Below are 10,851 nucleotides of genomic sequence, written 5' to 3'. Positions count from 1 at the left end.
TTCCTGATGTCTGCTTTCAAATCAAGAAGAGTCTGATTGTCAACAACAGCAGTGAGCTTTTTGTTGTTGTGGTTGATATGTTATTTAAGAGAATGTACTCAGGGTTTATGCCCACACTAGTGTTCTACCCCTGGGCTCATTAACCTCCTGCCTGTGGAAGGACAGCTTAATGGCTGGAACAGAACCAGATAATGGACCGAGAGGATCATTTCCTAAAGAGGAAAGCTGAAATACCAGGGCTGCAGGGCCCTGACCCAGGCTGGTCCTCTCACTGCAGATTAAACACAAATAACTCTCAAGAGACCTATTTGCGAAGCCTTACACTAGATCTTCTGGAAAGGAAGCTGAGGAGCCACTTAACACTTAAAGTCAGGTCCCTGAAGTGTTTGCTGCTCCTAGGAAGATTGATCTACATGGTTCCAAATAAATAACAATGAGTGGAGGTGAAGGTGTCCTCAGCTTGCAGCTTGGGACATTGAATGTGAGCAGCACACACACACACACATACACACACACAACCACCTATGACTACCTTATGACTCAGAATCCTCCTGTTTTCCTTACAGGAAAATCTTGTCCTTTCTGGTGTATTTTTTAGGTGGAGACTCGTGGATCAAAATAATAGGGCTGCCGTTTTATTCCATTATCAGAACCAGATTACAGAGCTGGGAACACAGAGCACAGAAAAGATTGACTAGCTCGCCCCGGGTCATACTGCTGGATATAGAAGAAGCAGTGTCCACCCCATATTTCCCTATCTCCTTTGTCTCTGCCCTTTGCAACTACAATAGTGTTTGAGGAGAGCTTGTTACTGAGCCAGGATCATTTGCCCAACACACAGCAAGCCAAAAGCTGAGATGCTGAGGTTTACAGCAGAGAAAAGGTTTATTCACAAGGCAGCCAAGTGAGGAGATGGAAAAACAAAACTCAAATTCACCTCCCTGAAGATGTGGGTCTCACAGTATTTATGAGATAAAGAAGCAGGGTGATCTGAGGCGTGGTGAAAGGTGATTGGAGGTAAGGAAAAGGTGAAGTAATCATGTTATGAACAGGTATATTTGAGTTACATGCTCTTCATGAGAACTATGTGCAGAAAATAGCAGCATTAGCGTAACCGGAGGATCGAGTTTTGGACCCTCTGATGTCAAAGGTCACCCATCAGACACTCATGCAGGCCCAGTTGAATGGTCAGTGACCTCTAACAGTTTGAACTTGGCAACACTTTACTCCATGTTCCTGCTAAACAACTTAAACAAACTTTATTATAATGACCCATGCATCAGAGTTGTTCTCTATAGATGGCAGTTATGGGAGTCTTGTGATATATTGCCTAAGCTACACAAAGCACAGAAGGTATGCAGTTTACAGAACCAGTTAAGGTGAGCTTGATTGGCAAGTCTAGTTACAGGGTATTACTTATTGAGCAAGTTGTAATTTAAGGAATCTAACTGGTGACCACCCTGAATTTCAAGTTTGCCCCAGTTAAGTATGATCACCTCTATACAACTGTGAAGCAGAGCCCCACTGAACCTTTTCCATCATCTATAAAAATAAAAAAATGTATCAGGGTAAAATGATAAAAGATTAGATTCAGAAATACAAAGCAAAAGAGTCTTCCATTGAGGTTCTAGCACTTGCACATTTGTAAGAAGTCACAAATTCATTCTCTAAGCAAAAGAAATATCCTAAAAGATTTTAACTTATTGGTGAGTCTTGCCCGATGGTTGTGGTGGTGGTTGTTAAGTTGCTAAGTCATGTCCGACTCCTTGCGACCCCATGGACTGAAGCACACCAGGTCTCCCTGTTCCTATCTCCCAAAGTTCGCCTGAGTTCATATCCATTGAATTGGTAATGCCATCCAATCATCCGCCTGCAATGCAGGGGACCCTGATTCGATTCCTGGATCAGGAAGATCCCCTGGAGAAGGGATAGGCTACCCACTCCAGTATTCTAGTCTGGAAAATTCCATGGATTTTATAGTCCATGGGGGTCGCAAAGAGTTGGACACGACTGAGTGACTTTCACTTTCACTTTCCAGTCATCTCATCCTCTATTGCCAGTTTTTTCCTCATGCCCTCAATCTTTCCAATGAGCATCAAGGGCTTTTTCAATGAGTTGACTGTTTGCATCAGATGGCCAAAGTACTGGAGCTTCAACTTCAGCATCAGTCCTTTCAGAGAGTGTTCAGGGTTGATTTCCTTTAGGATTGACTGGCTTGATTTCCTTACTGTCCCAGGTATGTTCAAAAGTCTTCTCCAGCACCCTTCAAAACATAAATTCTTCAAAACTCAGTGGTATTTAAGGATATTAAGTCAAGTGGTAATGTAGCATATGGATTACAGAAGGGGTCTAGACCTAGAGAGACAAGTTAGGAAGTAGTTAGCAGTATGTTTGCCACAACATTTCCTCTTCCTGTACATACAAAATATTTGAATTTCCCAGTCTACCCTGCAATTTGACTGAAGCCAGGAAACTGAGTTCTGTCCAAAAAAGGATGAGAAAAATGATATAAGCCATGCCGAGCCATTAACTATCAGCAATTATCCTTAAGAAATGCTTGTACAATTGCATGAAATTATATTACAAATATGTTTATGCAACATTATTCATAATAGTGAAAACTTAGAAACCAGAAGTTCAATAGGGCACTAAATAATTAATTGGCAAGCCCAGGACTTAGAATTGTATACAGCCTCCAAAATGAATAAAATAGTCTCAATTATTATGAGTAGCTTGTGTCATAGTAAGCCTTCTACTGAGAATAACCTAAGAGCTGGATTAAATACATTTTTAAAGGACACTTTTTGAAGGCATCCAAGGGCAACCACTGCAGATGAGAATAAAGGAGTTAGAATTGCAAAGAGAAAGTACTAAGATGAGATATACTCCATTGCTGCTTTTTTCCTTTGGGGTTTGGTCAATCTGCAGCAGGGGTATAAAGGATAAATAGAAGGCAGCAGCACAGGGTTTGCAGCACTTTCATTGAAAGAAAAAGACAAAAATTAGAAATAACGGTGATTAAGGCAGCCAGAACTTGAGGGTTCCAGATCACAGAGTGAAGAGCAGTACAGAAAACTGAGCCCTGAGTTACTTCATGGGAAATAGATGGGGAAACAGTGGAAACAGTGTCAGACTTTATTTTGGGGGGCTCCAAAATCACTGCAGATGCTGATTGCAGCCAGGAAATTAAAAGACGCTTACTCCTTGGAAGGAAAGTTATGACCAACCTATAGCATATTAAAAAGCAGAGACATTACTTTGCCAACCAAGGTCCATCTAGTCAAGGCTATGGTTTTTCCTGTGGTCGTGTATGGATGTGAGACTTGGACTGTGAAGAAAGGTGATCGCCGAAGAAAGGATGCTTTTGAACTGTGGTGCTGGAGAAGACTCTTGAGAGTCCCTTGGACTGCAAGGAGATCCAACCAGTCCATTCTAGAGGAGATCAATCTGGAAGGACTGATGCTAAAACTGAAACTCCAATACTTTGGCCACCTCATGCGACGAGTTGACTCACTGGAAAAGAGTCTGATGCTGGGAGGGATTGGGGGTGGGAGGAGACGGGGACGACAGAGAATGAGATGGATGGATGGCATCACCGACTCAATGGACAGGAGTTTGAGTGAACTCCAGGAGTTGGTGATGGACAGGGAGGCCTGGCATGCTATTCATGGGGTCACAAAGAGTTGGACACGACTGAGTGACCGAACTGAACTGAACTGAAGTTTCTCATGCAGTGTCCCCCAAATTACTCCTTGATTCCTAAACTGTGCATTCAAGAAGGTAGATAATGAAATTGGCAGCAGAAATCGGGGGGCCAAGAAAATAAAAGTCTAAGCAGAGATTCAGGCAGTCTTTTGGTGATGAAAAGCAATAAATTAGAGTCCAGAGTCCATCATGGAAGAAGGCCCTGTAGAAACCCAGGCTTTCGGTTGAGAACATCACAAGCTATCTCCAAAAGTAAGGGAATACATAAAAAGATAAGTTTTAATAAAGACAAAAACTCAGATTTAATTGGATCACTTCCCATACATTACATAGCTGCCTAAAGAAAACCCTCTCTCCAGGAAATCAATGTCATCCAGAGAGTCTAAATTTTTCCATACACAGCATTGGATATTTATTAAAAAATTGAAAGTCACAGTAGGACAGAATAACAAATGATCAAAACCAAAAGAAAAGAAACAGACAATAGAAATTCACCCAAAAGTGATCACACTTTTCAGACAGACTTTTAAAAGATTATAATGAATAAGTTCAATAAAATATAGGATAAGGTAGAAGGTTTTACCATCTGCAACTGATATCTATGAAAATAGACAAATAGAAATTCTAAAATTGAAACCTATAATAACTGAAATTATAAAACTATGTCATATTAAAGAAAACAAAAGAGATAATTAGTGAACTGAAACAGATCAGTTTTTAACAAATGTCCATATTGATGCACAGAGTAGAAAGATTAGTACAAAGAAAAAAGTGAGAAGATGTATGAAAAATGGAGGAAATGCCAAATATATGTGTAAGAAGAGAGAAGAATAGAGAGGGAAAAAAGGAAATTGATCAGAAAAATTGTTTAAAGAAAGAATGGCTGAGAGTTTTCCAAAACTGGTGAAACATACTCAAGATTTAAGAATATCTTGGAACCCAAACAACATAAATATAAAAAACTAAATTCCAAAAGAAACATCATAGAAAAGTTGTTGAAAACTAGTCAAAATCTTAAAAGCAAAGAGAGAGAGGAAAAAAAGAAAAACAGACAAAACAACCAAAACCTCTTAGCATTCTCAGAAGGAATTATGGAAGCCAAAGACAATATAATGAATTTTCAAGTGCTGCAAAAAAAAAAGAAAATGAAAGAAATTACCAATTTCTTTCCTCAGCATTTCCAATGCTTTCCTCAGTAAAATAAAAATGGCCTTCAAAATGAAATCCAAGTACATCTTCAGAAAAAGAAAGATGGAATTTGTGATCAGCCCACCTGTAAGAAATGAAATGTTAAAGGGAATTTTCTAGACAGAAGCGTAATCCCAGATAGAAGCATATTAACATAAAAGTAAATAAAATACACCAGTAAAGGAAAATATGTGAAATGTATATGAATACTGACTACATAAAACAAGATCAAAATGCACAATAGCAATAGTATATTAGTTGGTAAAGAGGTTAAAAAGAATTAAAATATTCTCAGGTAAATGCTGATTTAAATTGCACTTCAATAAGTCAAGGATGCATGGTGCAATCTCTAGAGTAATCACAGAAAGAATAATAAAATTTTATTGTGTTATATGTTTGTGTATATGTATATATACATGTAGTTGCTGTTCAGTTGCTAAGTCGTGTCCAACTTTTTGCATCCACAAGAACTGCAGCAAGCCAGGCTTCCCTGTCCTTCACTATCTCCCAGAGCTTGCTCAAACGCATGTCTATTGAGTTGGCGATGCCATCCAACCATCTCATCCCCTGTCGCCCCCTTCTCCTCGTGACCTCATTATTTCCCAACATCAGGGTCTTTTCCAATGAGTCAGCTCTTGGGCTTCACTAGTGGTAAAGAGGGAAGATGGTTAAGAATCTGCCTGCAATGCAGGAGACCTGGTTCAATCCCTGGGTCAGGAAGATCCCCTGGAGAAAGGAATGGCAACCCACTCCAGTATTCTTGCCTGGAGAATCCCATGGACAGAGGAGCCTGGCAGGCTACAGTCTATGGGGTCGCAAAAGAGACACAGCTGAGCAACTAAGGATATATATTTTTTTCTATAAATTATATATATATTATTTTTATATATAATATATATATATACAAAATAATAGAGGAAAATAAAATTTCTGAAAGATATTTAATATTAAAAGAAGCAAGACAGGAAAAAATATAAAACAAATGAATAAGAACAATGGACTAAGCAACTAATAAGAAGGCAAATTTAACAAAAATATGCCAGCAACTTATATTAAAATGTCAATAGACAAAATCTTTCCATTAAAATAAAAGGATTTTCACACTGGGACAGTCAAGAAACATCCTAAATATAGGTACAAAAATGCTTGAAAAATAAAAAATAGAGATATAAATAAAATAATTGAAATAAAGCTAATACATCTACACTGACCTTATATATAGTTTTAAGGTAAAAAGTATTACTAAAAATAGAGTTTTATTGTGATAAAGGAGTAAATCAAAAAAGATATAAAAATCCTAAATTTCCAAACATTAAAAAAAATACAGTATCAAAATATTCATGCCTAAAATTGACTAAGTGAAAACTCTATATTTAGAGATTTTAAACACAGCTTTCTCAGTGACTGGTAGAATAAACAGCACCAAAACACCAGTAAGGATGTCAAATATTTGAATATCATGATTAACCAATTTTTTTTTCTTTCTTTCTTTTTAATTTATTTATTTTACTTTACAAATATCGTATTAGTTTTGCCATACATTGATGAGAATCCACCATGGGTGTACATGTGTTCCAATCCTGAACCCCCGTCCCACCTCCCTCCCCATCCCATCCCTCTGGGTCATCCCAGTGCACTAGCCTAGAGCATCCTGTATCATGCATCGAACGTGGACTGGCGATTCATTTCACATATGATAATATACATGTTTCAATGCCATTCTTCCATATCATCCCACCCTCGCCCTCTCCCACAGAGTCCAAAAGACTGTTCTATACATCTGTGTCTCTTTTGCTGTCTCACATACAGGGTTATCGTTACCATCTTTCTAAATTCCATATATATACATTAGTATACTGTATTGGTGTTTTTTTTCTCTGGCTTACTTCACTCTGTAAAATAGGCTCCAGCTTCATCCACCTCGTTAGAGCTGATTCAAATGCATTCTTTTTAATGGCTGAGTAATACTCCATTGTGTATATGTACCACAGCTTTCTTATCCATTCGTCTGCAGATGGACATCTAGTTTGCTTCAATGTCCTGGCTATTATAAACAGTGCTGCAATGAACATTGGGGTACATGTGTCTCTTTCAATTCTGGTTTCCTAGGTGTGTATGCCCAGGAGAGGGATTGCTGGGTCGTATGGCAGTTCTTTATCGAGCCCATCTTTGCATGAAATGTTCCCTTTATATCTCTAATTTTCTTGAAAAGATCTCTTGTTTTTCCTACTCTGTTGTTTTCCTCTATTTCTTTGCATTGATCACTGAGGAAGGCTTTCTTATCTCTCCTTGCTCTTCTTTGGAACTCTGCATTCAGATGCTTATATCTTTCCTTTTCTCCTTTGCTTTTTGCTTCTCTTCTTTTCACAGCTATTTGTAAGGCCTCCTCAGACAGCCATTTTGCTTTTTTGCATTTCTTTTCCATGGGGATGGTCTTGGTCCCTGTCTCCTGTACAATGTCATGAACCTCCGTCCAGAGTTCATCAGGCACTCTATCAATCAGATCTAGTCCCTTAAATCAACTCTCACTTCCACTGTATAATCATAAGGGATTTGATTGAGGTCATATCTGAATGGTCTAGTGGTTTTCCCTACTTTCTTCAATTTCAGTCTGAATTTGGCAATAAGGAGTTCATGATCTGAGCCACAGTCAGCTCCTGGTCTTGTTTTCGCTAACTGTATACAGCTTCTCCATCTTTGGTTGCAAAGAATATAATCAATCTGATTTCGGTGTTGACCATCTGCTGATGTCCATGTGTAGAGTCTTCTCTTGTGTTGTTGGAAGAGGGTGTTTGCTATGACCAGTGCATTCTCTTGACAAAACTCTATTAGCCTTTGCCCTGCTTCATTCTGTGCTCCAAGGCCAAATTTGCCAGTTACTCCAGGTGTTTCTTGACTTCCTACTTTTGCATTCCAGTCCCCTATAATGAAAAGGACATCTTTTTTGGGTGTTAGTTCTAAAATGTCTTGTAGGTCTTCATAGAACAGATTAACTTCAGCTTCTTCAGCATTACTGGTTGGGGCATAGGCCTGGATTACTGTAATATTGAATGGTTTGCCTTGGAAACGAACAGAAATCATTCTGTCGTTTTTAAGATTGCATCCAAGTATTGCATTTCGGACTCTTTTGTTGACCATGATGGCTACTCCATTTCTTCTAAGGGATTCCTGCCCACAGTAGTAGATATAATGGTCATCTGAGTTAAATTCATCCATTCCAGTCCATTTTAGTTCACTGATTCCTAGAATGTCTATGTTTACTCTTGCCATCTAGTGTTTGACCACTTCCAATTTGCCTTGATTCATGGACCTAACATTCCAGGTTCCTATGCAATATTGCTCTTTACAGCATCGGACCTTGCTTCTATCACCAGTCACATCCACAAGTGGGTATTTGTTTTGCTTTGGCTCCATCCCTTCATTCTTTCTGGAGTTATTTCTCCACTGAGCTCCAGTAGCATACTGGGCACCTACCGACCTGGGGAATTCCTCATTCAGTATCCTATCATTTTGCCTTTTGATACTGTTCATGGGGTTCTCAAGGCAAGTATACTGAAGTGGTTTGCCATTCCCTTCTCCAGTGGACCACATAATGTCAGACCTCTCCACCATGACCCGTCCGTCTTGGGTGGCCCCTCACAGCATGGCTTAGTTTCATTGAGTTAGACAGGGCTGTGGTCCATATGATCAGATCAACTAGTTTTACAGGATTATGACTTCAGTGTGTCTGCCCTCATATGCCCCTTCACAATACCTACCGTCTTATTTGGGTTTCTCTTACCTTGGTCGTGGAATATCTCTTCACAGCTGCTCCAGCAAAGCGCAGCCGCTGTACCTTACCTTGGACGTGGAGTAGCTCCTCTCGGCCACGCTTCTGCCTGTGGTCAGTTGCGCCGAGCCGGCGTCTCTTGCGTCTGTACAAGATGGGCTCAATAAAGGACAGAAATGGTATGGACCTAACAGAAGCAGAAGATATTAAGAAGAGGTGGCAAGAATACACAGAAGAACTGTACAAAAAAGATCTTCACGACGAAGATAATCACGATGGCGTGATCACTCACCTGGAACCAGACATCTTGGAATGTGAAGTCAAGTGGGCCTTAGAGAGCATCACTACTAACAAAGCTAGTGAAGGTGATGGAATTCCAATTGAGCTATTTCAAATCCTGAAAGATGATGCTGTGAAAGTGCTGCACTCAATATGCCAGCAGATTTGGAAAACTCAGCAGTGGCCACAGGACTGGAAAAGGTCAGTCTTCATTCCATTCCCAAAGAAAGAGAATGCAAAAGAATGCTCAAACTACCGCACAATTGCACTTATCTCACACGCTAGTAAAGTCATGCCCAAAATTCTGGAAGCCAGGCTTCAGCAACATGTGAACCATGAACTTCCAGATGTTCAAGCAGGTTTTAGAAAAGGCAGAGGAACCAGAGATCAAATTGCCAACATCTGCTGGATCATGGAGAAAGCAAAAGAGTTCCAGAAAAACATCTATTTCTGTTTCATTGACTATGCCAAAGCCTTTGACTGTGTGTATCACAACAAACTGGAAAATTATGAAAGAGATGGGAATCCCAGACCACCTGACCTGCCTCTTGAGAAACCTGTATGCAGGTCAGGAAGCAACAGTTAGAACTGGACATGGAACAACAGACTGGTTCCAAATAGGAAAAGGAGTACGTCAAGGTTGTATTTTGTCACCCTGCTTATTTAACTTCTATGCAGAGTACATCATGAGGAACGCTGGGCTGCAAGAAGCACAAGCTGGAATCAAGATTGCTGGGAGAAATATCAATAACCTCAGATATGCAGATGACACTACCCTTATGGCAGAAAGCGAAGAGGAACTCAAAAGCCTCTTGATGAAAGTGAAAGAGGAGAGTGAAAAGGTTGGCTTGAAGCTCAACATTCAGAAAACAAAGATCATGGCATCTGGTCCCATCACTTCATGGGAAATAGCTGGGGAAACAGTGGAAACAGTGTCAGACTTTATTTTTTGGGGCTCCAAAATCACTGCAGATGCTGATTGCAGCCAGGAAATTAAAAGACGCTTACTTCTTGGAAGGAAAGTTATGACCAACCTAGACAGCATATTAAAAAGCAGAGACATTACTTTGCCAACCAAGGTCCATCTAGTCAAGGCTATGGTTTTTCCTGTGGTCATGTATGGATGTGAGAGTTGGACTGTGAAGAAAGCTGATCGCGGAAGAATGGATGCTTTTGAACTGTGGTGCTGGAGAAGACTCTTGAGAGTCCCGTGGACTGCAAGGAGATCCAACCAGTCCATTCTAAAGGAGATCAGTCCTGGGTGCTCATTGGAAGGACTGATGCTGAAGCTGAAACTCCAATACTTTGGCCACCTCATGCAACGAGTTGACTCACTGGAAAAGACTCTGATGCTGGGAGAGATTGGTGGTGGGAGGAGACGGGTATGACAGAGAATGAGATGAATGGATGGCATCACCGACTCGATGGACATGAGTTTGGGTGAACTCCGGGAGTTGGTGATGGATAGGGAGGCCTGGCGTGCTGTGATTCATGGGGTCACAAAGAGTTGGACACGACTGAGCGACTGAACTGAACTGAACTGATGGCAGTTCTATTTCCAGGTTTTTAAGGAGTCTCCACACTGTTCTCCATAGTGGCTGTACTAGTTTGCATTCCCACCAACACCAACAGTGTAAGAGGGCTCCCTTTCCTCCACACCGTCTCCAGCATTTATTGCTTGTAGGCTTTGGATAGCAGCCATTGTGACTGGCATGAAATGGTACCTCATTGAGGTTTTGATTTGCATTTCTCTGATAATGAGTGATGTTGAGCATCTTTTCATGTGTTTGTTAGCCATCTGTATGTCTTCTTTGGAGAAAGTCTGTTTAGTTCTTTGGCCCATTTTTTGATTGGGTCGTTTATTTTTCTGGAATTGAGCTGCAGGAGTTGCTTGTATATTTTTGAGATTA

The 10,851-nt window shown here is 40.2% G+C and overlaps 1 long non-coding RNA gene across 1 annotated transcript; it reads right to left on the bottom strand.

The window, feature by feature from the left end:
• Positions 1-2,031: 2,031 nt before the first annotated feature.
• LOC148777920 (uncharacterized) lies at positions 2,032-8,849 on the bottom strand. Its single transcript, XR_016037389.1, has 3 exons — positions 8,734-8,849; positions 4,865-4,978; positions 2,032-2,355 (listed from the first exon to the last, which is right to left on the bottom strand). It is a non-coding gene; the product is annotated as an uncharacterized LOC148777920 (long non-coding RNA).
• Positions 8,850-10,851: the final 2,002 nt, after the last annotated feature.

This window comes from Moschus berezovskii, chromosome 5 (assembly GCF_049115385.1).
Source record: "Moschus berezovskii isolate FMDL1 chromosome 5, NW_MosBer_1.0, whole genome shotgun sequence".
Lineage (NCBI taxonomy): Eukaryota > Metazoa > Chordata > Mammalia > Artiodactyla > Moschidae > Moschus > Moschus berezovskii.
The sequence above is the reverse complement of the archived record's forward strand: the minus strand, read 5'-3'. Positions and strand labels throughout refer to the sequence as shown.